At 41.1% G+C, this 27,315-nt stretch overlaps 1 protein-coding gene across 2 annotated transcripts in view; it reads right to left on the bottom strand.

The window, feature by feature from the left end:
• lpar1 (lysophosphatidic acid receptor 1) overlaps positions 1–5,545 on the bottom strand; it is a 38,801-nt gene extending 33,256 nt beyond the window's left edge. Inside the window, exons 1-2 of one of the 2 annotated variants that reach the window (XM_069162219.1) lie at positions 5,176–5,545; positions 1,724–1,871 (exon numbers count right to left, since the gene is read on the bottom strand). The gene's annotated coding sequence lies outside the window, so the exon portion shown is untranslated. The remainder of the gene's footprint in view (positions 1–1,723; positions 1,872–5,175) is intronic. The other variant, XM_069162209.1, reaches the window with a different exon arrangement.
• Between the last annotated feature and the right edge of the window lie 21,770 nt (positions 5,546–27,315).

Genomic DNA, 27,315 nt, shown 5'->3' with positions numbered 1-27,315 from the left:
AAAATGCAGATACTGACAGTACTCAACATGACAGCACAGAAGATATAAACAATCATGACCATTCAGTCCAAGCCCATGTTTGTGCCAAATATCAAGAAATTCCCTGAAGGTATTCTTGAGATATTGCATTCACGAGAATGGGACAGACAGATGAGTTATAGCAGGATCATTACTACAATTGTATTTCCTTATGCATCAGTAGAGCTTACAGATATTTAATTAAATCAAATGTTTTTTTGTTTTTTTTTCAATAAACATACAACAGTCTCCCAGCAATTAATTAAGAGACAAAACTGAAAGGACTTTATAGACATCCTTGTTGTTGTTGCCATGGAGACTTGCACGGATACTGAAGTCGACTAGTTAAGTGCACAAAGACTGAGGTGAATATAGCATGATCAACGTTATCATGATCAGCAGCTGAAGAGGAAATATTGGTCTGACCACAGACTCGCACACAAGCTGTGATAAAAGTGGAATATTTGTTTTTTTCTCTGTGCTAAAAAAAATCCCCACAGAAAGGGGAAAGGGGAAATATAGAAATTAGTGTAAAAAGAAGTTTTACATAATATTGTACAATTATTTGAAACTATTTGCTGTGTCTTGTATATTTTTACAGCTGTTTGAACTTGACCTGTTCAAACAGCTGTAAAAATCAAGGTCAAGTTCTTGCCTATGCATCAGTAGAGCTTACAGATATTTAATTAAATCAAATGTTTTTTTGTTTTTTTTTCAATAAACATACAACAGTCTCCCAGCAATTAATTAAGAGACAAAACTGAAAGGACTTTATAGACATCCTTGTTGTTGTTGCCATGGAGACTTGCACGGATACTGAAGTCGACTAGTTAAGTGCACAAAGACTGAGGTGAATATAGCATGATCAACGTTATCATGATCAGCAGCTGAAGAGGAAATATTGGTCTGACCACAGACTCGCACACAAGCTGTGATAAAAGTGGAATATTTGTTTTTTTCTCTGTGCTAAAAAAAATCCCCACAGAAAGGGGAAAGGGGAAATATAGAAATTAGTGTAAAAAGAAGTTTTACATAATATTGTACAATTATTTGAAACTATTTGCTGTGTCTTGTATATTTTTACAGCTGTTTGAACTTGACCTGTTCAAACAGCTGTAAAAATCAAGGTCAAGTTCTTGCCTATGCATCAGTAGAGCTTACAGATATTTAATTAAATCAAATGTTTTTTTGTTTTTTTTTCAATAAACATACAACAGTCTCCCAGCAATTAATTAAGAGACAAAACTGAAAGGACTTTATAGACATCCTTGTTGTTGTTGCCATGGAGACTTGCACGGATACTGAAGTCGACTAGTTAAGTGCACAAAGACTGAGGTGAATATAGCATGATCAACGTTATCATGATCAGCAGCTGAAGAGGAAATATTGGTCTGACCACAGACTCGCACACAAGCTGTGATAAAAGTGGAATATTTGTTTTTTTCTCTGTGCTAAAAAAAATCCCCACAGAAAGGGGAAAGGGGAAATATAGAAATTAGTGTAAAAAGAAGTTTTACATAATATTGTACAATTATTTGAAACTATTTGCTGTGTCTTGTATATTTTTACAGCTGTTTGAACTTGACCTGTTCAAACAGCTGTAAAAATCAAGGTCAAGTTCTTGCCTAAATCATTTCCCAGTCCACATGGCCTTGAAATAAATGTAATGTCTGCTGCCGTAGCTCACAAAATGTTACTCTGTTACCTGCATGAATGTGGAAGCAATCTGGACCTTTGGCGTAAGAATGGGAGGAATGCAGGTCCTTAGACGAGGGGGAGGAGAGATCATGCTTTCAGTAATCACAACACAGATGTTTCAAGGACCCCTTCTTTTGATGGATGTCAGAGCACATCTAGGGAAACATAAAACAGTCATCTTCAGGGGAGACACGGAGTCTTTGCAGTGGGGAGTGTTGTTTAGTTTGACCAGAAAGGTCACAAGTCTGAAGCACCAACTTCACCCTTCAAATGCTGCTTCGCTCTTCAGCATCTCACAGATAACTTGTGTTGTTTTAATCCCGTCAAACCCACCAAGTTGAAGGACTAACAGTTTGTGCTGCTTTCCTGGTTACTGTGGAAACCAGGAAGCTCCTGAGAACTACCCTCTCCCCATATTTGAAGTGTTGGCGCATCATATCCATGGCGACATTATTTTTTAGTGAAATGTCACGTGGCTAAATCTTATAATAGGAGGCAGTTTTGAAAAGCAGTAAAATAATAATCTGTTTTTGGGGGAGAAATTTTAGGCGGCACGGTGGTGCGGTGATTTGCATTGTCACCTCACAGTAAAAACGTTCCGGGTTCGAATCCGGGCCTGGGCCTTTCTGTAGGGAGTTTGCATGTTCTCCCTGTGCCTGCGTGGGTTCTCTCCGGGTACTCCGGTTTCCTCCCACCATCCAAAAACATGTGTCTCAGGTTAATTGGTGGTTCTACAAAAATTGCCCTTTGGCGTGAATGATCTTTGTTTCTGTGTCTCTATATATGTGAAATCCCATCAATCTGACAATCTTGCAAGATTAATGACTTTATCACTTAGATATTGTATTTTTCGTGAATTTCAAAAGTGATGTTTCACAATGTTGTGACTGTGTTTTTACCAAATTGGTGAGCGTGACTAAATTAAGAAATATTTATAAGCAACAGAACTTTCCTAAAGACCCACTGCTCTAGTTACCATGTCCAGCTGGAGCAGTTGGATTTGTCTCAGCCCGGTTTTATAACCAATCAGAGTCCACAGAGGATCATACAGTCAGATTTAAATTGGTCTTGAAATGAAAGTTATTCAAAAGCTGACATACTTTAACACGGTGAAAAAAACAGTTTGTTGCAGTCAACAGTCAACAGCTGTGATTCATCTTGAAAACAACAACAAGGTTATTCCAAGAATGTGTAATCCTTAAATAAAACAGCTGAAAAGCCAATGGCCTGATCTATCTGAAAGAGTGTAAAGAGCCCTCACACTCCTCAATAGCATCAAAGACCCCCTGAGGTCTGTAGCAGTGGGTGGTAGGTAAACAGTGTTTTCTCTTGTGAATACACAAATAAACACACACACACGCAAACACACACCATTTGAGCTCCACATGAGTGTTAATTTGGCAACATCAAAAGGGCAACGACAGCATGGAGGGAGCATATGGTTCTTTATAGTCATCCTTTACTGTCAGTTAAAACCGACTGGGAAGAAATAGCTTTGTTGTGTTATCACCCATCTATTAGAAATTTAAGTGAAAAGTGATAAGGTCACCAAACTGACTATCAGGAGCAAGTTTTAAGGTATTCCAGACATCTTTTTTTGAAAACAAGTATATAAATTTGTCCTAATGGTGAAAGTAAAGGAAAGGTCGCCTAATGACCTATGACCGGTGATGGCCCTCTGAGACATTCACACTATCAACCTCCAACTCTGCACGCACCACAACTACGGTAGAAAGTTTTCCTGCAGCTGACTTCCCACCTGAGAACAAACAGGTCTCTGCAGTGATGGATGACGACCCAAACGTTACATCTGCGCCACCTTTGTGCCTCATAAAAGATATTCTGGGGATCATGACAGTGCTCAGTAATTTTTTTTTCTCTAGTTTAGAGATCTAAGATGGTTTACGTCGAAATGGATTTTTGGCCTGAGAGTTGGGATAAAGAAAACTCAAGAAAAAACAGCAATCAGTAGGTAGAGTCTAGCGTAAAGACTTCACAAACTCCAAACGTCAAGGGTGTCACCAAGGGCATTCAAATTCAACCTAGTTGTTGGTCAAGTGAAATTTTGAGCTGACTCCCAAATGAAATGTCAGGGGTCTCAAGAGGGATTAGAAAATTATCCCGTGAGAGGATTTCACAGAGCCCTGGCCACGGACCAAAATGTCCCAACAACTATTAAACACAAACAACTTAAAGATGTTGCCGTTTGTCAGTAAAAGTCATCTCACGAGACCTTTTTCATTTACACCACCCCATACCTGTCACAGCAATACATCTGGGTACTGCACTCCTTTTGTAGATGTTACACTTCACTAATCATCTTCATAACTATAACCAACGTGATCTGTGGCTGTAGTCATGAATAAAGAACAGTAGAGCATCTGATCAGAAGATGTGATATGAAGGAATCTCAGACACAATAATGATAATTGATTTTACATGTTGAAATGTTATGGCCTTTTTTGACTCATTGTATAACCTCAGAATAAACAAACAATCATAAGCACTCTGCTCAGATATATTCATCCCAATCCCGGTTGCAGGTGAGGTAAATTCATACATCTACAATGTGGTCTTGGTGGAAGGATTAAACCACATCAGTTTTTTCCAGTGTCACAACTTGAACAAACCTCAGTGAGAAGTCAGTTCATGAAACTGTTGAATTTCAGGGCTTGAGTCCAGAGAACAGTACGGTGGATTGACTCCTACTACTACTACAGTAGTAGATGGCATCGAGGCGTGTAGCCTACTTTAGGAAGATGCCAACACCACAAGAAATGTGGTGACTATCAACTATCGACATGTTGCTGTTCAGGTCACCCTGTTCAGTTATTGATCCCTGACAACACAAGTGTGCAATCTTGAAAAACTGATGCTGGATGACTTGTGTTTATGCTTTGGAAGGAGTTACATTTGACAGATTCAATGAAAAATCCTCAAAGAAAATTCCAAACACATTCTCTAAATGCAAATCAGCATGGAAAATCAACACAGATGTCAACTTTTTTTTTTTTTTTTTTTGTACTCCCAGACTCAACGCCCGCTTGTTTTTTTCCGCTCACTCCCTTCTGCAAGTGTTCTTCCAATCCCACAGTTTGATAAAGAGCCCAGTTCTGGCGCAACAAGTCCTTCATTCCAGCCGCATCCCCGTTCTCACCCTCTAAAGGCGCACAGCCGCGCTTCATGCTGAAGTAACGGTGCGCACAGGACCTTCAGGCGTCTGCTAATGCCATCAAAGCCTTTATCTGAACCGAATGCGCTCTCGCCACGTCTACGTGGCAGGTATGCTTTGAATATGTAAAGATGCCCACATTATGCACGCATGCTTGCGTGAGAAGTCGTCCTGGTCCAAATAAATTACCGGTGTTTTTTTTCTTTCTATGGATCAAATGTGAGTTTTTATTAAAAAAAAAAAAAAAAAACCTCAATAATAAGGGAAAGAAATTAAATACGACTTACGGTGTCTTGATTTCCAGTGAGAGCAGTGCGCATGTAGTTTTAGTCCCTGACTGGTTCCTGGATGTCCAACTCAAGTTTGATTCGGGTTGTCTGAAATTCCTCCAGTAGACAACTAATAGAGACTCAGCCTGCGCAACTCTCGTGTCAAAGTCGCAGCGGTGTAATATAAGATTCCAAATCCAATACACAGCCAGGTAACCCTTTCATTTTATGTCCGTGCAGAAAAGCCAAATTTCCCCACCAGTATATGTCGCTGCTTTTTTTTTTTTACGCGTAAGTTATATCTTCCCCCCCCCCACAGATGTAACAGCCGTGATGCTCCCTGCTCCGTCTCCGTGCCTCTCTGCGCTGGCGCTGCTCTCTCCCTCTCTCGCTCTGATCGACTGCCACACACTGCACAGGACAGGACCTTTGTCTGCACATGACGTCACGCACACACAATTACAGACACACACGGCAAATAAAAGCCTCATTTGCATCAAGTATATGATATTTTGCTGGTAAAAAACGTATTGGAAAATATGGGGCAACATCTCAACTCGATGAAAAACTGTCTGAACAAAACGCGTGTTCATATCTTAACACTTGGTGAAAATTTATGGGCAACAAGTGCATTTAATAACCCAATCTGGCAGTTTTTCGCTTAGCTTTTGAAAAAAGAAAAGATATTGCAAGTCAAAATGTGAATGTCCTCCTACCAACAACATTTCTTGTCGCGCTGGCTGTTTGAGAGTTGTTCTTTCTCTCTCAGCGCCTAATTGGAAACACATTTTTTTTTTTTCCCCTTCAGTAACTTGTTAAGAGACAGACAGGAAGGGAGAGAGGGGTGGAGTGGAGCAGAGAGAGAGAGCGAGAGAGAGAGAAAGAGAGAGAGAAAGAGAGAGAGAAAGAGCGCGTGAGACTGACACGAGAGACTCAAAGACATATTGTGTTCCTTCCCAATTAACCCTGCACATGATATATTGGAACTATTTCCTCCTGTCTGCCCTGCTGGTGTCCAAGTGAAGTTAAAACCTCCTCCTGTGCAGTTTTCAGGTTGTGAGAAAGTATTTGGTAGGGACAGTTGTGTCTGCCAGCTTCACGCCAGCTTCACACCATCTGCGAACACTTAGTGAGGTGTCTGTAGTAAACCAAGCATCGTGGTAATGGAATGAAATGGAGCGTTAAAGCCACACATTGAACAATAGAACATTTTCTCCTTTACTTCATTAAGTTAAATCTCATTGAAATAATGTTCTGGAGCAATTTCCAAGCAATGTACAGGATGCTGCCTTAATGCTACCCCTGCAGCACACATGCGTTATGCTGACCAGAGCTGGGATCAGATACAGTAACACAATATTAGATGAAAATAGGTCAGATTGAGCAGACACAGACAATTGGCTGATGGAATGATTTGTTGATTGAGAGAACATACAGGTTTGGCAATTCATTATTATGTGAAGTCATTGTCAAGCAAAAACAGTTACAGTTTCTATATTGTAGGGTCTGCCGCTTGTTCTCTGTCTGTCTTTGGGTTTTTAAAGTGCTGGTCAGACAAAACAAAACATTTTCTGTGGTCATCTCCGAATAGTGACAAACTGCTGCAGGTGATCAAGCCACAAAACAATCACCTGAAGCCCCAACCACACGTTTACTGAATATACAAATTGAGCATACATCACAGAAAATACATGTTTAGTGCCTGAAGAAGATCTTGGTGACGAAACGCTGCTGTGTGCAGACCCTTACTATTTATTTTATAGGCCGGGTTGTGACAAATTGGCTTTTGCAAAGTCATTGGTGGTGAATGAAAAGCTTTTGCATGTTTTTAATGCACATACCTTTAGTTTGTAGGTCCATACTGGACCTTTAAAGCACCACCATTACCTCATCTGACATAATGACCATCGCAAAAGACTGACCCCAACAGGAAAATTCAGCATGACGGCGGTATGTTAAGTTTCTCTGCCACAGTTGTTGATTCTCATACATCTTTATGATTTGGACCAATAAATGTAGAACATAACATAATAATGTGGCAAAAAAGAATCAAAATTCAAAAAACAACATTAATTTCCCTAATTTTCTGAAATAGAAAGTTATATTATGTATGTAGTGCCTTGCACCCTCGAGGGTGCAGGCAAGGAATGAGGGGAACCACAAAGAACCCAGTGATGGGGGAAATCTGTTTGCTTTGAGTGATTTGTCAAAATACTTGCATAACCGCGTGCAACATTTGTGCTCTTGTTGTGACAGAAGCTTCTCTATTTCACACAAGTCTAACAGACCAAATTTAAACCATGGCGTCCCACAACGGAAAGCAAACATTCAGTAGTCGGCCAAAGGAGAATCCCACCTACTGTACAAAGTGGGGGTGGGGTGGGGTGGGGTGGGGTGGGGGATGGGGGCTCGGGCTTACATTGCTGCAGGCTTATTTGTATGTTTATACGTGATGATCATACACTGTTCCCTTCTTTGAAGACACACTCTTTATTTTCCAGCTCCATCCAAAACATAATTTATAGCAAGATAGAATTATTTTTCAGGTCATGTCATGAAGTCAAAACAAACAGAGGACTGCTGTGTTGATCAGAGCTGTGGTCCTCTGCTTTTCAAAGAGGTGGTTTAAATCAAGGAAATTAATGTTGCTTTTCAAAGAGACTTTTATGTCTGGGGACTGTGCCCATAAAAAAAAAATCTGTAAGCAGGAATTTTAAGCTCAGATGATTGTCAGCAAAGTCTGTGCACGAGGTTCCCGATGTCGTTTTGGCGAGATTTTGACTAGGCTGTGTCCGGAAAGTATCTCTTATCATTGTACAAGGATGGCTCAAATTTTGCAGAATAGATGCATTATCTTACCACAAAAATAATTCAATGACTAAAACAAAAGGACAATAACACATCATTTGACTTAAAGGGGACCTATTTTGCTCATTTTTAATATTCTTGTACGAGAAATAGTTCATGATTCTCGGTTCAAAAACACATTTATCTTATACTGGCTGTTTATGCAGCAACTCAGTTCATTCTCTATCTGAAACAGGTTGTTTTAGTTCCTGTGTTTTTATTCTGTATATAGAGTACAGCAGAAAATACAGAAAAGCACAATGGGTCTTCTTTAACACACATGGATCAGGAAGCACAGTCGACAATAACTGTTTTTAATGTGTCGCACCCACAGACCTATGCACCATCTGGGAGCATTTACTGAGGTGTTTGTTGTAAACAAACCAACATAATTGTAGGAACGCAAGGGAAGAGCAGTGATTACAAAACGGTGTATGTCTCAAAAAAGTTCTCCTTGCAAGTCGCCAAAAGCTCCAACATCGTCAGACTTCATCCTTTCTCAGTTCTGGGATGCTACAGTATTTTGGTTTGTGTTTATTTCTTCTCGACTGTCACTAAATGAATATTCTTCCTGCAACTTCACCATCAAGTTACTTGGAGAAAATTAATGGTGCTACGGGTAGGAATCTATGATAAAAGTTTTGTATTCTAGGCAAAAGTAATTCTCTATATATTCTCACATGCCTTTAAAAGGCACATGACCCAGTCCCTCTCCATCTGACATTTAGCCATGTAGATAAGGAAGGCATGGCATTTTGAAGTTGTGTATTCAAGACAAAGGTCACCGCCTTATGCATGATCTGCACTTCTGATGAGCCCAACTCTACTGTAGCTCCCAATACAAAAGTTATTTCGGACTTCCAAGCACTGGGAAGTGGTACGAATCACTTTTCAGCCCATGTTGGTGGTGAGAGAATCAGACAAAGGGGGAATTCAGTTCAACTGAAAAAAAAAAAAAAAACAGTTGAGGTGTATAGCAGCAGAAGGACAGAGAGGGAGGCGCAGGGGTTTCAAAGGAGAGCAGAGTTTCAGTAGTTGAGCCAGATTAAGACGTTAGGTTGGGTAAAAGAAAAGAAATGGAGGGGAAAAAGTAGAAGAGGTTGGGAGGTACATAAAGAGCCCCGGGGGCAGAGAGATGAATGACATCACAAAGTAAACAGAGTTTTTAAGTAGGAGTCTGAAAAATGGCAATTTGGAGCTATTGTGGATATAAGATACAAGATGAAAAGCCTTTGAAAAAATGCACCACAGTCAATAAGAAGTGCAGAGAACCATACTGTCACTGACGTCATCATAGTTTATGACTTTATGCTCAATTTTAAATGGAGGTTTATTGAGCAATACAGTTTCTGCAGTAGTTTATTGTTATTTTGGTACTCAGGTTGAGCATTTCAAGCAAAAATAGGATTCGAAATTTGCTCTGAACTATTCGATTGGACGGACAGCTCGTCTGCTCGGTGCTTCGCTCCAAGGTCGGTGCTTTGTTGCGGTACATTTATATGCTAGCTCAACCTGCAGAGTTTGCACTGTTCCTCATCTTTGTTTATCTTTTGAAGGCATCTAACCTCCGCAGTCTGGTGGCAACGCGTTTATCTTCTCTTCATGTTGTTTGACGGCGTCCGTCAGACAGCTTTTAGGTGTAATACTGCCACGTTACAAGCGGATAAAAACAGGGAAAATCAGGAAGAAATGTAGTCGTACATACCAATAAAAAAAATTATATTTAACGACTGTTTGAATATTCGACAATCACGACCCATCCCCTTTGAGACGAAGCAACAAAATAACCGTTGACAGATAAGACTTTCTGTCCAAAGAGGGAAGGGTTTGCCCACTGGGAGATAAGTAAAATATATAAAATACATTTCCTTTTGTCACATTTAGCATCGCATCTTAACCACCTTTCCTTTCCCCTCTCGTCTCCCTTATTTTGTCCCTGCGAGTATGATATATTGCCCCGATAATTATCAGACAGTAAATTATGCATGCTGCACATTATGCGAGTTAGTCTGTCCATTTAACAGCGTTTGCGCGTGTCCCTGTCTGCATCTCCCTCGCTCATCTCTCCATTATTGTCATTGTTATAAAAGAGCTATGAGGTGGAGATGACAGATCAGCCGCGGTGACTTCCTTTGTCTCAGGTGGCGATACGTGTTAATGGCTCTTCTCTGTCAACGACTGGGTCAGTGATGAAGGGCTCCTTTTGTAATGGACTCTTGTATACTGGTTTACAGCCTCCCCTGCAATTACTGGGTCCTAAACCGCAAAGTATTGTCGTCACTGCCAGGCCATCGTTGTAAAAGGGGAATAAAGTTAAATCGCAATGTCCAGTTAACTTAAATTAGATCTGAAACGGGTCTTAAATGACACCAAAATGGCAATTAACACACTCGGGTTTACAGCCTGTGATTTCAGTTTTCATCCCACAGCCTTGAACCGAACTGGTAAGAAAAAATATAGTGGATCAGAGAGTGTTAACAACATCTTGTGGGTTTGATCCACACAAAAATATACGCAGACACATACTTAGTACCCACAACTCGCATCATCTGGTATTGTTTACTGCACCGTGCTCATGATGGCTTTAAATATTTTGTCGTCATCAGAAAAAAACATGACCAGATGATCAATTCTCACTTTCTCCAACTATTTTTCACCCGAACACATTGCATGTATAACTTGTACTGTATGTGCACGCACACACAGACACGCACCTGTTATGTGACAGCTGTTTGTTATGGAGTCAGTGAGGTCTGGTGTTTGTAGTGGCTCAAACACTCACTTTGGCAGCAGTGCGTGCGTGTGCGTGCAGACGCACATACACTCGATAAGAATATGTCCCTGTAATGTAGATGAATTTGAGACGGTATCTCTGCCTTTTTCTTGGTTCTCCATCAATAAGTTCCCACAATTGAAATCTGTTCAAGATTTGGGGAAATGCACCAATGACATTTGTCACTGACAGTTAGATGAGAGGATCGACTTTTTAATTTGTCCATTAAGTATTAAGTTACAGCCTGTAGATATTGGCTAAGTTAAGATAAGGACTGCCAAATGCAGGGAAACACACACGTGCACACAAATAAAAACATTAAAAACATGAACACGGATAGACAGACTTTATTGATCCCGCAAGCAGAGCTGGATGAGTCTGTTGGAGAAAGTGCTCCGCTGTCCCTGCAGTAGGTGGTGGTCAGGATTATCCAATATGGACAAGAGTTTGTTCAGTGTCCTCCTCTCCACCACCTTTTCCACACTGTCCAGTTTGCAGCCAATCTTAACCATTTGTTAAGTCTGTTGGTGTCACCAGCTCCAAAGCTGCTCCCCGAGGAGACTACGACAAAGTACAGTTCACTGGCTACAACAGACTGGTAGAACATCGCCAACATCTTACAGCGCACATTGAAGGATCGAAGTTTCCTCAAGAAAAACAGTCTACTCACCCATTTCTTGTGGACAGCGTTGATGCTGGTCTTCCAGTTCAGTCTGTTGTCGATGGAGACACCCAGGTACTTGTACTCCTCAACCATGTCCAAATCCTCTACCAGAACTCTCAGCGGTTGTGGAGCCGTCGCCTTCCTCCTGAAGTCGACCACCATCTCTCTGGTCTTGGCTACGTTCAGGAGCAGGTGATTTCTTCCCGCCCACTCCACAAAGTCCTCCACTACTGCCCTGTACTCGTCCTCCCGTCCATCCCTTATACATCCTACCACTGCAGAGTCATCAGAGAACTTCTGCAGATGGCAGGACTCTGAGTTGTACTGGAAGTCAGTTGTGCATAAGGTGAACAGGAAGGGAGACAGAACAGTTCCCTGTGGAACTCCAATACCACTGACCACCGTATCAGACAGCACACTGCCCAGACGGACAAACTGTGGTCTGCCTGTCAGGTAGTCAGTGATCCAGGAGACGGTGGACGCGTCCACCACCACCCCCCGCAGCTTCTCACTCAGCAGCAGTGGTTGGATGGTGTTGAATGCACTGGAGAAGTCAAAGAAGGTGATTCTCACAGAGTCACCGGTTCCATCCAGGTGAGACTGAGCTCGTTGCAGCAGGTAGATGATGGCGTCGTCCACTCCCACATGAGGCTGGTACGCAAATTGCAGAGGGTCCAGAGAAGATTTCACCAGCGGCCTGAGGTGGGCCAAGACCAGCTTCTCCAGCACCTTCATCACGAGATGTGAGGGCAACCGGTCGGTAGTCGTTGAGACCGGATGGAGTCGTCTTCTTGGGAACTGGTACCAGGCACGACGTCTTCCACAGAACCGGGACTTCCTCCTGCTTCAGGCTCAGGTTGAAGAGGTGTTGCAGGAGGTCAGACAGATCACTGGTGATCCATGGCTTGTTGTTGGGTTAGTTATGATTGGACACCACTGGAATTCCCAACAGGATAATGCAATAATAGTCAACAGATGCAGCCACGCTGTATTGTATCGAGTTGCTCAGCTTACCGCTATCTTAACGTTAAATCTCTCATCTAGCCTTCATTAGACACATCTGTGTTATGGCAGCAGCTCCCTTTTATCACCCTCTGTGACCTACGATGCTGATCACGCCATCACAGTTGGTGCATTTGTATTCTGGCATACCTTCTAATTCAAAGCAGCTATGCTAGGATGCTAACGTAGCCCCCACCAGAGCAGTGCAGCATGGAAAAGCCATTACAGCCAACAGAAAGGCCTTTTATTTGGAGAACTAAGCACAGGTTCACATCAGGAACCAATTACCTTCAACTGCTTTCCTCAGAAAGCAGCTGAAGAACCCCCCCCCCCCCCCACCTCTACCTTCTGCTGTGTCCACCCCCACCTTCTCCTCCCCCACTTATTTCTCTCTCCATCCCCTCTGTGGTCACTTTACCTTCCTCTCCATGGCTCCATCCCTCCCCCCCAACTCTCTCTCTTTCTCCTTCTCCCTCAGTGGCACCTCACTCTTTCACCAACTCTCCTTTTCCTTCCTGTCTCCCACCCTCTCTATCTGCTTTCACTCTTTTCTCCCCCACCCTTTCCTGCCAGCTAACCGTACTTTTATATCCCCCACCCTAATTTTCACACCAAAAATTTCTCACTACTTCATTCCTCTCATAACCTTTTCTTGCCCCCTTTGCTCAGCTCTTTCGGCACCTCACTTGTTTCTCTTTCTGATCCCTCCCCTGGTCGTACCTTCTTTCCCTGCAACTCTTGCTCCCTCTGCCTCTCAACATCTTCCCATATGTCCCCTTTTAGTCTTCTTCTTCTTCTTCTTTGTTCCTATACTTAAAGCAAACCCATACAGATGAAATAAATAGTACAGCAAAGAAGACATTTTTTTTTTGCCCGTTCTTGTTGTCAATTCACAACAGTCACACTCGATAGCAATGCAAGACGCATTCAGCAACAAGTGATTTATGAACTTTGGCCATCAAAAATGGTGCCAAATGTCTGACACTGTCAACCATTTACAGCTAAATTCCCACAGCGTGACTGCTGCTACAACTCACATCTGCAAACAACAAGTAATGTGACATGGAATGATGCAGCATTGTGTATTGGGCAGATGCAGCATTAGTTCAAATGCAGTGTTCACTCCCCCTCATTATTTATCCTATTTTTGTGGGGGATCTCACTTAACTGTGACAGATCTTCAATCTAAATTCAACCGAAAACAAATTCACCACAAGTAAACACAAAATACAAGTTGTGAATAATATTTATTATTTAATACTTAAATCACAATGGTGAACTAAATTTAAAATCCATTTGTGCCACCTTTCAGCAGCAGCACCTGCTAACAAATTCTTCTGAAAATTGGGTCTTACTCTCTGACATCACTATCAGAAGAGTTTGCCTCTTCTTTGCAAAACTGCTTTTAGTATAGCCTCACCAAAAAGTTTGAGAACATGAGTCGCTCTTTTCAGGTCTCACCACAGCATCACAAATGGAGTTTAGGTGCCTAATCTGCATACATTTGAAGTTTAAATGAAGCTCAGGTGGGAGGCAGTCAGGTGGATGTAATAATAATAATAATAATAAATTAATTTTCTGATAATGCAAGTTATTGACACCATTTCTTTTTTGTAACTATCTAAATTCATGTTACTGTAAATCAGTCCTCCTTTATAGTTCCGCTTTGAAGACACTTAATATATCATATTTCATTGATTTCTGCGAGTGTAACTTGCCTCTACACTGCAGTGTCCAGAAGTGTGACACTTAACTACCCACCTGTGGATTGTTGGACCTGACATCTTTGGCTTACACGTCTACAGTGCTACAGTTCACACGTGTAATCATGTGGTGTGTTTTTGGGAAGCTAAGATTCTTTTGATTCGATTCAAGATCGATGCCGTCACAGTAGGAACAGTAAACAGCTTTGTCAGACCACCACCAAACAAACAAAAGATTTACTAACCAATTAAGCGTCATCGTGCAGCAACGATCCATAAGTCAGACAAAAAAAAACATCTGGTTAAGTCAGAAAGGTCCAAAGCATCCAGCCCAGTTCAGTATTTAGTCCAGAACACATTCTATCCCAAGTACACATAGTCCATTGTATCGTCATTCAAAATATCCCAGCAGGTGTTTGTAATTTCCCTGTCCATTTTATTGACACCTGACTGAGCCAATAGCAGCTTCCATGTCCTGTTCCTGACCAACAACGGCCAACCAGAGTCCATGTTCAATGAAGGTGGCTGTACCTGTTTTGTTACTTTCAAATCCAGCCAGTCAGAAGTGACGTTGCTAAAGATTGACAGTTTATGTAGCCAATGTGGTTCTGAACATGATCATCTGCAGCTGCAGTGGGCGGGTTTATACCAGAAACAAAGAGGATCACGTATAAAGAGAATTCCCTGTCAGTCAGGCCTTGTGTGTACAGGTAGGACAGGCAGATATGAGTTTGGTTTGCCAGTTTTTTGACAGTTTTATCATGAAAAAAAATTACTAATGGACATTTTCTGATGCTAATCTTGGTTGTTGTAAATTGTTGATATCTACTCTTTTATATAAATGATGTTTTCCACTATGCCACTCCTTATGTCTCCAAACCTCTGCAAGTGGTATTTTTTTTTTTTTTTTGGACATTGACGTGTGAAATATTCAGTTTCTGTGACAATGTTATTAGATTTGAATCTGGACAAGGTAACACTTCATTCTGTGGTCCCATTGTGTTTTCAAACTAATACGTCCCAGCTACAGTCATGTACAGGCATTTGGTTTGCAAAAACGTTATAAATACAAAATACAATACAATACAATAATTTAAAAAAAACGTAGACTTGAATGTGTTCAAACTTCTATAACTCGGGGTCAGTATCATCTAACAGTGCTTCTGACTGTTGGCGATAACACTTTAGAGGGTTTCCTTTCTAAAGAGACCAAAGTCATGCATGTACTACCAACAATTCAAGACCAGCTTTCAGTTTACTCTGGTATGCACTGTTCAGGGGTTAACATTTCTGAAACATATGCTGCCTTCAAATGGTATTCGTGGGCTTGTAGTTGTGACATGGGAAGCCGTGTTCATCGTATCATTGGCTTTCAAGTGGTTAAGTTGCGAGAAAACTTAACCACGCATGACAACATGGACGCCGTCCTGAAGCCACTGAGGCTAAGAATTTTGCATGCCAGCCGGAGGGTAACGAAATAGATGAGATGCAAAAGCACAGTAACAGTAGTTCATATGGTGTCCTCTCGTGAACATAACTAACATCACCCCATTTGGAGGCAGAAATATTTCCAACTATCTTGCTGTGCAGAGAATAAGATCGTGTTGGTGTATGCTGGTGTATATGGAGTGAATTCAGAAAATAGAATTTCTGTTGAAACCCGTAAGTCCATTCATAATGGTACAGTCCACTGGGTACTAACAGACGTACGAGGGATTTAGGTTCAAATTTCACCTGTCTGTGAAACTAAATTAGTGGATTTGATTAAAAGTAAGCTTTGCATCTTAAAATCACCGGTTTCATATTGGAACATATTGAATCTCTCCCCACAGGCATGCATGTGGTCAACGTTTCAGGAGCACAGAATACACTGCACACACAGTACAGTGCCATGTCTGTGGTTAAAAGCCTCGTGGTGTGGTACCATGTAAACACACCACTCCGTGGCATGGTTGCGGTAACCCTCACGCTGTACACTCTTGCCCTCCCTGCCTCTACAACTCTTCCTCGCCTCTTTCTGTCTTGTTCTACTCTGCCACACTGTCTGTCCTTCCTCTCTCTTCCTTCCTTTTTTATCTCCTCCTGTCATCTTCAGTTTCCTCCCTTTGGCTCATTCCATTAGTCCTTACAGCTGATTTTATCTGCATATTTCAATTAGAGTTTGCAGATGTCTGTCATCTGCAACATCCTTTTGCCTACAGTAATCTATTTACTTTGTTGTTCTCCATCTGCTATGTATTTGTTTCTTTGTTTCATGCCTGTGTCTGCGTGAATGTTTGTTTATCACGGTTTACAGCATTTGATACCCAAGCAGCTTTATAAACAGGAGTCATATATAACAGACACATATAACTTATGTCACCACCGCTTGTATTTCTCTCCATATTATGTAGTTAATGTATTTTAATGTGAATTTTTTTTTTTTGAGCAATTGTCATTTATTTATTCACCAGTGACAATGGATATTTATTTAACATTTATTGTGAAATTTGTTAAAATCTTTCTGTCAGGACCCAATTGGAGGACTTTAAAGCATGGCTTAAAGCAACAGGGCAGAATTTTTACATATAAATGAACATCTGTTACAATCAAGCCCCTGTCGAAAAAGTTCACAAAATTCTTAAAGGTATAATTGCTTGATAAATGTCTCTGTATTTCACAGTATGCAGAGGTTTTACAGCTGTTGTCTGCTGTGTTATTCCCCTTCTGGCGAAACACTTCTGAGCTGGCTAACATCCGGTTTAGCCCTATGCTGACTTGAATAGGAATACAATTATTCAATCGTGCAGCTCTTCTAGAAATTCCAAAAAGTTGCAGGCCGCACAACCAAAACACTTCGCTAAAATATTTTTGAAACATCTGTCCAGCTAAAAGGAACCGAAGACTCAGGTGATTCCTCTTTGACGTCACGTGTGCCAGCCACACCTGCTAGCACACTCCAGCTGAGCGGGTCTTTGTGAGGCGTGAGAAGACGTGGACGCAGGTCAAGTGAGACGGGTCACTTAATGAGACAAATACTGTAAAGTATAGGGGAGGGGGGGGGGGGTGCGCATAGTGAAGCACAGCGTGACACTGACGCACTGCCCTCTTGTGGACTGGCAGGTGTATTACATGCTTTGTCATGATACCCTGTTAAATAATGAAATGCCTTAATTAAATAAAATAGTGCAGATAGTAGCTTTAATGATGTATTTGGAATTTTGTATGTATTTTTTTTCATTGAAATTATTTGACATACAATCATTTGTTTGTGTTTGAATGGTGTGTTATTAGTGGATTTCGAAGAAGTCCACAATTGCAATGTGTGCATTCATAAGAAAACAGGTAAACACTCACGCTAACACACACAGACATTCTTGGATAAAGAGCTATTTGTTTTAATGGCTGAAGGGAGGATGTGGATCTACCACCCATTGTGGCGCTGTGCTGACTGCTGCGGTTCTCAGGCATTGTCTGAAGAAAATCAGCCCTTAAGAGCCCACATTAAAGACAATCAGGTCAAAAAGCTCCATGTTTGCGCCACAGCGACAGCTGGAGATCGGTCGGGCTCCGCACAAATTCGTTCAAAGAAAATTCCAAGTGAAGTTGCGCACAGCAATTGTAATGTAATGTACAAATAAGCATATCTTATTCAAAATGCATTGAATGCTAAACCAAACACCTAAAATCTGCCAAACCTACAGTTCAGAAAAATAAAACACTTAAAGCTAACGTCAGCTCAGACAGAGCACTGAAGTTCAACTTGCATCGGCTGATTGGCGTTAGCCGCTGGCGCTTGTGATCGGCTCGTTTATAGCCGTCCAGTTGGTATTGCTCACTCATATTCATCGAGGGTGAACAGCGCCTGACATCGTAACCTCACACTCATCGCTGCTGTCTTCACTTCAGCTGCGTCAGCTGCCTGATTCTCCCGCTGCAGCCACACTGATTCCATCTTTGGTTACTGTACACAAGGGAAATAATCTGATTCAACGGCATAGCTGCATATATAGCATCACGAGAGAGAATCTAGTTACAAAAATAAATTCACTTAGGGCTTGGCTGGCAACACCCTGTTTATTCTATGGCAAATTCGATGAAAGACCGGCCTTTTTCTGCTGTTACTCGACTCTTTCAACCCAATCGCTGCCAAAAGCTCCTCTTAATTTCATTCCAGTGTATTTGAGCTTCTCTTGCGCTGTCACATTCAGTTTATCTTCCTTTCTTTTCTTACCTGTCAATACTTTGTTAGTCTTTTTTTAATTTTCTGGGACATTCCCTAAAGTAATGTTGGTTCAACTTTCACTGTCAGTTCTATCGCCCTCTCTATTGTGGCTAGATGTATGTATCTGTGTGTGTTTCCCCTGCAGTATGGTTAGTGTGATTTATAAGAGAGCTGGAGACTCTGGTTTCAGCTTTGAAGTTGCAGAGACCACAGGACCTCTGGCTAACACACACACACACACACACACACACACACACACACACACACAGGACCTGTGGATTGAACACACACTCTCAGTTCCTGTGCCAGAATCCTAAAAAAGAGAGAGTCACCATGGGAGAGATGTGACAGACGGAGAAAGAGTGCGAGCGAGAGAAAGATGGCATGGGGAGGTAGAAAGGAAGTGGGAGAGGACAGATATAACGACCCTAAAAAAAAAAAAAGGGAGATCCAGGGAGGGAGGGAGGCAGGGGGGGGGGGGGGGGGGGAATGGTCCCTGCCCATAGAGGTAAAAGAACCCCTTGTCTGTTTCAACAAAGTCACATTTCAGCTCTCTTTAGTTCAGCCTTTTTAGTTCAGTGCAGCTCGTCACTTATTCCAGATTCCCAGACAGTCCGTATGTGTAACAGGGGGAGCACATTTTTCACTGTGTACGACCGGAGCTAATAGTCTGTATTCCCACAAGGTAACTTTTATACATATGAAAATCCATACGTGACAAATTATATAAGAAATATGAGATAAAACAGAAATATGAGAGCAGATGGAAATTTGATGTGTGAGGATATCATATGTAGAGGGAAATTAGATGATCCATTAAGTGACATTGGGATTTAATGAGAAATAACATGAACCTTGTGGGGAGGCTGCGGCTCAGTCGGTAGAGTGGGTTGCACACTAATCAGAAGGTCGGTGGCTCGATCCCCAGCTCCTCCTGTCCACATGCCCGAGTGTCCCCGAGCAAGACACTGAACCCTAAAATTGCTCCCGATGGTGTACCATCGGTGTGTTGTAAGTCACTTTGGATAAAAGCGTCAGCTAAATGAAATAAAAAAAAAAAAACTGGATGAGATGGGGGAAATATATAAAAAAAAACATTAGTTAAGATATGACATGTAAGAAATATAACATATTATGGGTATGCATTTAAGAGATAAGACATATAGTGTGATTAAAACAAGATTAGGTGAGAGATTAGGCAATATAAAGAAACATTGAATGAGATGAAATGAAATATAATGCAGAGTCAGCATTCACAACATTCTTCTTCTGTTTCTCTTTATTGCATTTTGCAACAGTTTGGTGCCCTTATTAATAAATGATTAGAAATAGACAGGGGTTGAATAATTATGACATGACTGTATTACAAAAATAATTACGATGTTACACATTTAATGTTTGAAAAATACATAAATTGTCTGCCATTATTCACTGAAATAAAAATAAAGGACTATAACACAGGCAGAATGTATAAGTCGGTGTCTGTGTGTTGGTTGTTGAGGTTTGTAGGTTGCTTCAACATATGGTTGATAAGGGAGGGGGCATGCATGTAACTCTGTGTGACATTCTTTGTGGCATGTTAAGAATGTGTAAGAGGACCACACACACACACACACACACACACACACACACACACACACACACACACACACACACACACACACAGGAGCTGTTGTGCTTGTACATCAAAGTGGTGACATTTCGCACCCCACTTCAATAGGAGGTCAACCCCAGCAGATCACCCACCGTCAAAGCGCAGAGGAGAATGTCATTCATTCTTAAATGTGTGTGTTCGCGTGTGTGAGACACAGAAAGAGTTAGAGTTACAGAGTGGGAATGAAAGCGAGACATAGAGGGAGCATATGTCTCCGTGTTTGTGTGTCACAAGGTCGAATGAGGCCGTTAGCTTTATCTGTCGGTGAGTTCACCCACACGCTTTGAGGCAAGTCAACGGTCTTACCTGCTGACATATCCACACATACAGAGAGGCGGCAGGATTGCAGGGCTGCTCCTGTGTGTCAAAGAACATTAGTGTTAGTTGACACTTTCTGAACTATGCCGTGGTGCACCGGTGGACACCTGTGAGACTTGGTGGCAAGTTTGGAAAACTATTCTCATTCGGAGTAATTGATGCCCAGACCACCTCAAGCACAGATACAGGCTGGCAATGATCAAATCAATCAATTTGTGAATCATTATTGTACCGTTTCAGCAACAGGTTGGCAAATTTACTGCAAGGATGTTTTTTCTCTACAGAAGTTAAAACTACCAGGAAATAAACAAAATTCATCCTGCTTCAGTGAAGCATCAACATATTACTGTCTCAATCAAGAGTTTAGTATTTACAGGATCAAGTAACCCTTTTGGCCCTCCAGATATAGTTTGGTACATAGCTTTCTAGCACTGGTGTACACCTTGTCTCAGTAAATGTTAACATGAATCAGTCCTGATCGATAATTGTAGTAGACTTTGGTAAAAACTTGAACATTGGGCTTGCGGATTTGAATAGAATTCAGAATGACATGGGAGTTCAGATACATAATTGGTCCGATGCTCTCAGATCTATTCGATACCTTATTTACTGTTTGCAAAAATAGAAGACAAACATGACTTGGGCCTGAGCAGCTCAAGACCATGGAGGAAGCTTTAGCTCAGTCTGAGTGGTTCTCTTCATGTTACACAAAAGTAACATTTGTTTTTATTAAAATAATTGCTGTCTTTTTGTTATGGTAAGAGAATAAGATCCATGTGACTTACATCTTTTGATGTTTTTTATGGTACTTATTGTGGCCTGATGCCCACTGACAACTAAATGCAAATCATGCTGTTTTTTCAGGAGGGTAAATCCGGTTTGAAACTCAGGTCAAAAGGAGTCTTTATCTCAGGAAGTTTCAAACATGTTCTCAAACATTCTAAAATGTAATTTATTGACATCATTTTGGCTGCTATGGCTAGAGGTAGATTTTGTTTCTGATTTAATGCAATACAAACATTAACCTTTTCAGCAACACATGCCTTGCTAAAATTACATTTGCGTGAGGGCTCATGAATTATAAACGAAGAATGTCGTTTCAAGGGAATACATTAATGCAACACTTACACATTCTTTCATTGGAAATGAATTGTTCCTCTGCTGTGATGTCATGTTTCAATGTTAGCTATTTTATCTTAAACTGAATCTTGAAGAAACAAAGAAAGAGCCAAAAACAGGCTAAAACAAAACCCCAGTATATTGACTGAAGCGCTGAAATAAATTCAGTTTCTACTTTCAGAACTGTTACATGAGGTTGTCTACATTCATCTGTCATGTATCTTGTTCTAATGAGCACTTTTGGTTTCAGATCACCATTCAACAAACCTCAGTGGGGATAACCATACTCAGTTTTAAAACCTTTTTAAAAATGACACTTTCTGGATAGTTCTTCCACGACTGTGGGGGACTTCCAAGATACAGATTCAACTTGAAAAATGAAGTCACAATCGAAACAGCCCAGGAACTGAATCTTTGTGTACATCTGGGGACTCCCAGCTACACAACAGTGTTTGTGCCTGAACCACTCATCACAAAAGATTGTTTAATTAGAAGTGAAGTGTTTTTAGGTCATCAAAGCTCAGTGTTTGGAACTGGATGTCTGTTCAACCCAAACAGTCCTCGTTGGCTAATGTACCAGATTTGTACATCGCAAATGTAATTATTTACAGAGGGAAATCCTTGTTATTCTGCCCTACTTTAGTTTCTGCATGTGCATTTGTTTGTTTGGCATATGACTGTTTGTGTCTAGCTGTCTGTCCATCTGTATGTATATGTATTTATAGAGATTAATAGGGATTTGTGATTTCCTTTAGAGCAATGTTTTTGTCCCACGTGAATGAATGAAAAATAGCCTGATTGACCAGAGAGTCCACAGAAGGACATTTTGGTGTTCTGTTGTCCAAATTTTACAACGTGCTACATTCAAAATATATATTAGGCACATATGAAGGTGGATCAATAAGTTACGAGACCGCTCCAGTTGCGTGCAAACAATGCGCAGTACCCTGACATGCATGGAGCAGGAGGAAGCTGGAACCCGAGTGAGTAAGTGTTGAGAATTTCATCACTTGATCAAAATCAGCCCCTGAGTTACGAGCATTTTTTGTAAACGCAAGACTTTGTGCACGACCATTCACCGTGAACATGACATAACATTTTGTTAACGCTTAATTTAACTGACTCTGAGGCGTCGGAGGTTCACAAACAGCGCATTGAAAACGCACAAATGTCTCAACCACAACTGTTGCTCCCCACCGTCCCTACTCACCGGATTTGGCTCGCTGCTAATTTTTCCTGGACCCCAATACTTTTTTCACAAATTTTGATGCATGCTGTCTGCTCAAGTTTTAGGTGTGTAAAGACTTCGGAGATGCATCCAGTCCACTGCTCACAAAAATGTGTGTAACTCAGGTGCTGATTTTGATCAAGCAATTATATTTATAACACTTATTCATTAGTGTTCTTTTAGTTACGTGATACTTTTAATTAAAAGCGAGCTTGGGCCGTAAAACTGGAGCGAAAGTGACTAAAAATTAAAACAATATGACAGAGATTAACAAAGAAAAAAAAATGGGGTGGAGGTGTGTGAGATGTGTATATTCACCAACATACACACAGGAAGAAAGCTGAGTCAAGCTAAGAGATCCTACGAAAACACGTAATCGGGCCAAGGCAAACAGGAGGAACTGATCAGGCAGGAAGAGACAGTAAAATGTGGCGATTTTCCCCCTTTTTGAAACTCACTGGAACCACTGACTTGACAGAGATCCTTGATGCACATCAAGGCCTGCGGATAGTCCCATCACTTTTGAGAGCTCTTGTCCCATCATGTTATTTGTGACAAGATTTCCCTGTGAGATATTATCAACAGACATTTTGTTTTGCATTCCAGTGAAACAGTGAAAAATCAAGAAAGGGTCACTGAAAGTGGACAGCTATTCATGCTGGACCATAAACCAAAAAAATATTGGCTGGAGATGAGATAATACGGACAGATGGATGATATTGAGTTTCTTCCAGCTGTTTTATGGTCTGTTTTACTCATCTGGATATTAATACATTTCTTGCATAGATTTTTAATCCAGATTACAGAAATTAAATATGAGGATTCTAGCTAGACTCAAGAAGGCAGCTGGTGGACAGATGAGGTATGACAGGGTCCAAAAAGACATAAAAAAGATGGTATTTATTAGTAAAAGTGGCCACAAAGGACCGGTGCAGGTCAGCTGCGGACAAGAGAGGTCAACAATAAGGCAAGGACATACACCAAGCTTCCCAGTTTATTAGCGCCTATGCAACCACTATGATATTGAAGCCAGACCCAGCAGAGGGATTCATCCGAATCTTTTTTGATTCAGCAGGCAACAAGACCACTAGGAGGAAAGATAAAGCCATCTGGGAGGTAACGCTGCAAGTGTAAAATTCTAAAATGCTTCCTGTAAAATCAAGAATAGAATTTGAAATTGTTCTCCAGACGTATAAATCCCTGTGGCACCAGCTCCCAATTTGGGTTCAGGGGGCAGACACCCTCTCTACTTTTAAGATGTGACTTAAAACTTTCCTTTTTGATAAAAGCTTATAGTTAAGGCTGCCTCTGGTGACCTTGAGTCATCTCTTAGTCATGCTGCTACAGGCTTTGGCTGCAGGGGGACCAGGCATTTTTATCTAGCCAATAAATCTTATTCACATATGCCTTACTATCTACTGTTGTTGTTTTTTTAGCAGGTATCTCTGGCTCTGATGGCTCCAAAACGTCTGAGTCCGGTTATGTCAGAGGTTTCTACCTGTTAAAAAACATGTTTCTGTCCCTCCATTTGTTGCTCATGTAGGAATTGTTGGGTTTCTCTGTGTCATGTTGTAAAGTTCTGTTATCAGTACATTTCTATGTTAAGTGCCCTGAGATGACTTTTGTTGTAATTTGGTGAGATAGAGATGAAATTGAATTAAAATGAACTATTCTTGTATTATGTAGAAGCAATAGCTGTTCCAGTAGAAGTTTACAACTATTTAAAAAAGTTAAAATCTTCATAAAATCTTCACAAGTAATACTCGAGCAGCCTGGCACTGCCTCACTGTTTCTCACAGCTTCAGTTTTTGCTGTGATTATAGTCTGGAGACTCTTTTGCCACTGAAGTGTGGACCAATCAGCAACCAGTAGGTGTGGCTAAATGTGAGGATGTTGAAGTCAAGCATTTGGCTCTAAATGCCGTGGTGATGGTAGAGCTAGCTGAAGCAATACCAATAGCTTTACCTACGCTAGCAAATATCGAGGACTTAAAGTCAGAGAACAATACCTAACATTTAAATAAAAGAATTTCATTCTTTCATTGCACTCTACTCACATTGGGGGAGGGTCTCGGTCGTTTACAGCTTGGTGAGTAGTGGTGCAAAACATATGGTGGTCAAAGCTGACTGGTTAAAGGCTGCTCCGGTAGATTGATAGTTAAGTGTATGTCTATGCCCATTAGGATGCAACAACTAGGAACAATTTCCATTGGCACTATTTACAAGGATGTTAAACACTAACATTTTTTAACTCTAACACTATAAAATAAGCTTTACTCCAGTGATTTTGTGTTTCCCTTTAAAAGGAAGAGCTGAGCCACAGAGAAACTCCAAAGTGTTGCTTGTGTCTCAGTTTATGGTGACAAAGCTTCGGTCGAGCTGACGCTGACAGCTTGGTCAGTGGAAAAAATGAGTGTACTCACTAGATTTAGATCACAGTTTACAGTGAGAGGGTACAAAATGTTTATTCAACGATTTTTTTTTCACAGAACTGAAACTCACACACACACACACAAAAGAACAATTTGCTTGGTCTGCATCCATTTCACACTCCGCCTTTCTTCTGCAAACACAATTTGAATTGTAGAGTTCGGAGAAAGAAAAGATTATGACAAATACCAAAACTGATTCCTTTGCACTCTCAAGGATATAGGTTTTAGATGAGAATACTATTAGACCATTCAAAAAATAATAACATCTGATCTCTGCGTCAAGAAACCAAAGACAACAAAAGCTGTCCTTTAATTGGGATGGTATTTTATCCCCAAATTATTGTTTTGATACAGCAGTAAAGTAATAGTCCAGTGTGATGTTTTGGCACTCAGGCCTTTATCACTTTCATCACTGGTTCAGTCTGAGGTCAGGGGGGAAACACATTGTGTTCCCTTCTGTCAAAGTCATCTGGCTGTGTTTTTCTCTCTAACTCTCTGTCTGTCCGAAAGATCTCTATCGCTTAAACCTTCTCAGTCGTCCCTCATAGATTTACCAAGAAAATATACTGTTGAAAGATTTCTGTCTTGTCAAAAGTTGTCCGTTTTGAATTCCTCTGTTATGTGCATGTTCCCTTGTTTTCTATTGTCTGTGTGAGTTTACAGCTTGTATAATTCTGCCTGTATATTAGTATCAGTGGAACCTCATGTTAATGATAGACATAAAACAAACAGAGATGTCATGGGGAAGCAGTAAAACAAAACCCTGTAGATTCTCTAATGCTCTATTATTTGCATAGACTCTATCTGAAAAGTTAGGTAAGTGTGGAAGTGCCTTAAACGTGCAATACCTCTGAGGGCCACAAAAAGGCTAGCTCCATAAAGGCCCTGGCTCCATAGACTCTCTTTCAACTTCTCATGAAATACAAAGTAAATCATGTCATAATGGTGTCATTGACTAAAGTCACTCCTTCTTATTAGTATATCAAACCCATACCATTACAATCTTGCACTAATATTACCATTTTCACAGCACCACGTTCGCACAGCAGACACTGCTGCTCTATCCCACTGTCCCACGTGACCAGCTGCCCAACGACAACTGTGTCAGACTTTAGGAGTGTTGTCATCTGTTCAAAAACAATTAAAAAAAATGACAGGATACACCTGTGGTTCCTCGCTCCCAAGCCCCTTTGCGACCCTCTGTCCTCACACTAAGATGCATTTTTAAGTATCGGAACATCCTCGACGGCCGCACACCTCGATCGGTTTCCAGGTCAAGAGCTTGAGGGTAAAAGGAACAAGGACAGGAAGAAGTATAATTAGCTGAATTTCCCACCCTGCTCACTTCCTCTCCTCTGTTTCGTTCTCCACTACCACCTGCCCTGTCTCATTTGCAGCTTTTCACAGAGAATGCACCCCCCTGTGTTCGAATCAGGAGTATAACCATATTGTATTATCGACGTACTGCCACGATAAGCACCCATTACATGGTAGAGTGATTGCAGGTCTGGCTAAGCTCTGCTCCCCCCCCCCCCCCTCTCCCGCACACACACACACACACACACATATCAACTTTACAAACAAATAACAGAGATCTGGGATTTGTTTCATCTCCACATGATTGGATCCGAATGTTTGTACAGTATCTCTTATCACCACAGAGTGACTGCATGCCTGACTGGGCCTGCAGTGTGTGTCATAAAGTCCCTTCAGCACTGCAGTATTATGTGGGCTTTCATGTGTGGCTTCAATCAAGCAGAGCAGAAGAGGGTGAGGGGCGCTTGCAGGCATGTGTTTTTGTCTCATCCAATTTGTGTGCTGTGTGTGTCCCAGGCTGCAGTCTGTATTTATAATCATCATCATCGTATCAGTTACTCTCATTCCTCTTTTTCTCTTCTTTTTGTCACTTTACTCCCCCACTGTAACTTCACTCCCCATCCTAATTTCTTCATCGTTTTCTTCACTCCCTTCTGTGAATTTTCCCTTCCAGACAGAAATTAAATTGGATGACTGATTACTTATACTTATTACATACAATATCCGATTGTTTTTTTTTGTTGTTGTTTGGATGTCAATTTGCCTATTAATTATACGTTTATTTTTCTATGGAGTATGTTATCGTAACCAATGGTTACCAAAACTGTGAAAATAGGACCCCATTTGTGATAAACTGTAATTGCCTCCCGTCAGCCCCCCTTCATGTAAAATATATATA

The sequence above is a fragment of the Embiotoca jacksoni genome, unplaced genomic scaffold (genome assembly GCF_022577435.1).
Source record: "Embiotoca jacksoni isolate LCO1_2020_lvr unplaced genomic scaffold, fEmbJac1.0.p SCAF_10, whole genome shotgun sequence".
Lineage (NCBI taxonomy): Eukaryota > Metazoa > Chordata > Actinopteri > Embiotocidae > Embiotoca > Embiotoca jacksoni.
The sequence above is the reverse complement of the archived record's forward strand: the minus strand, read 5'-3'. Positions and strand labels throughout refer to the sequence as shown.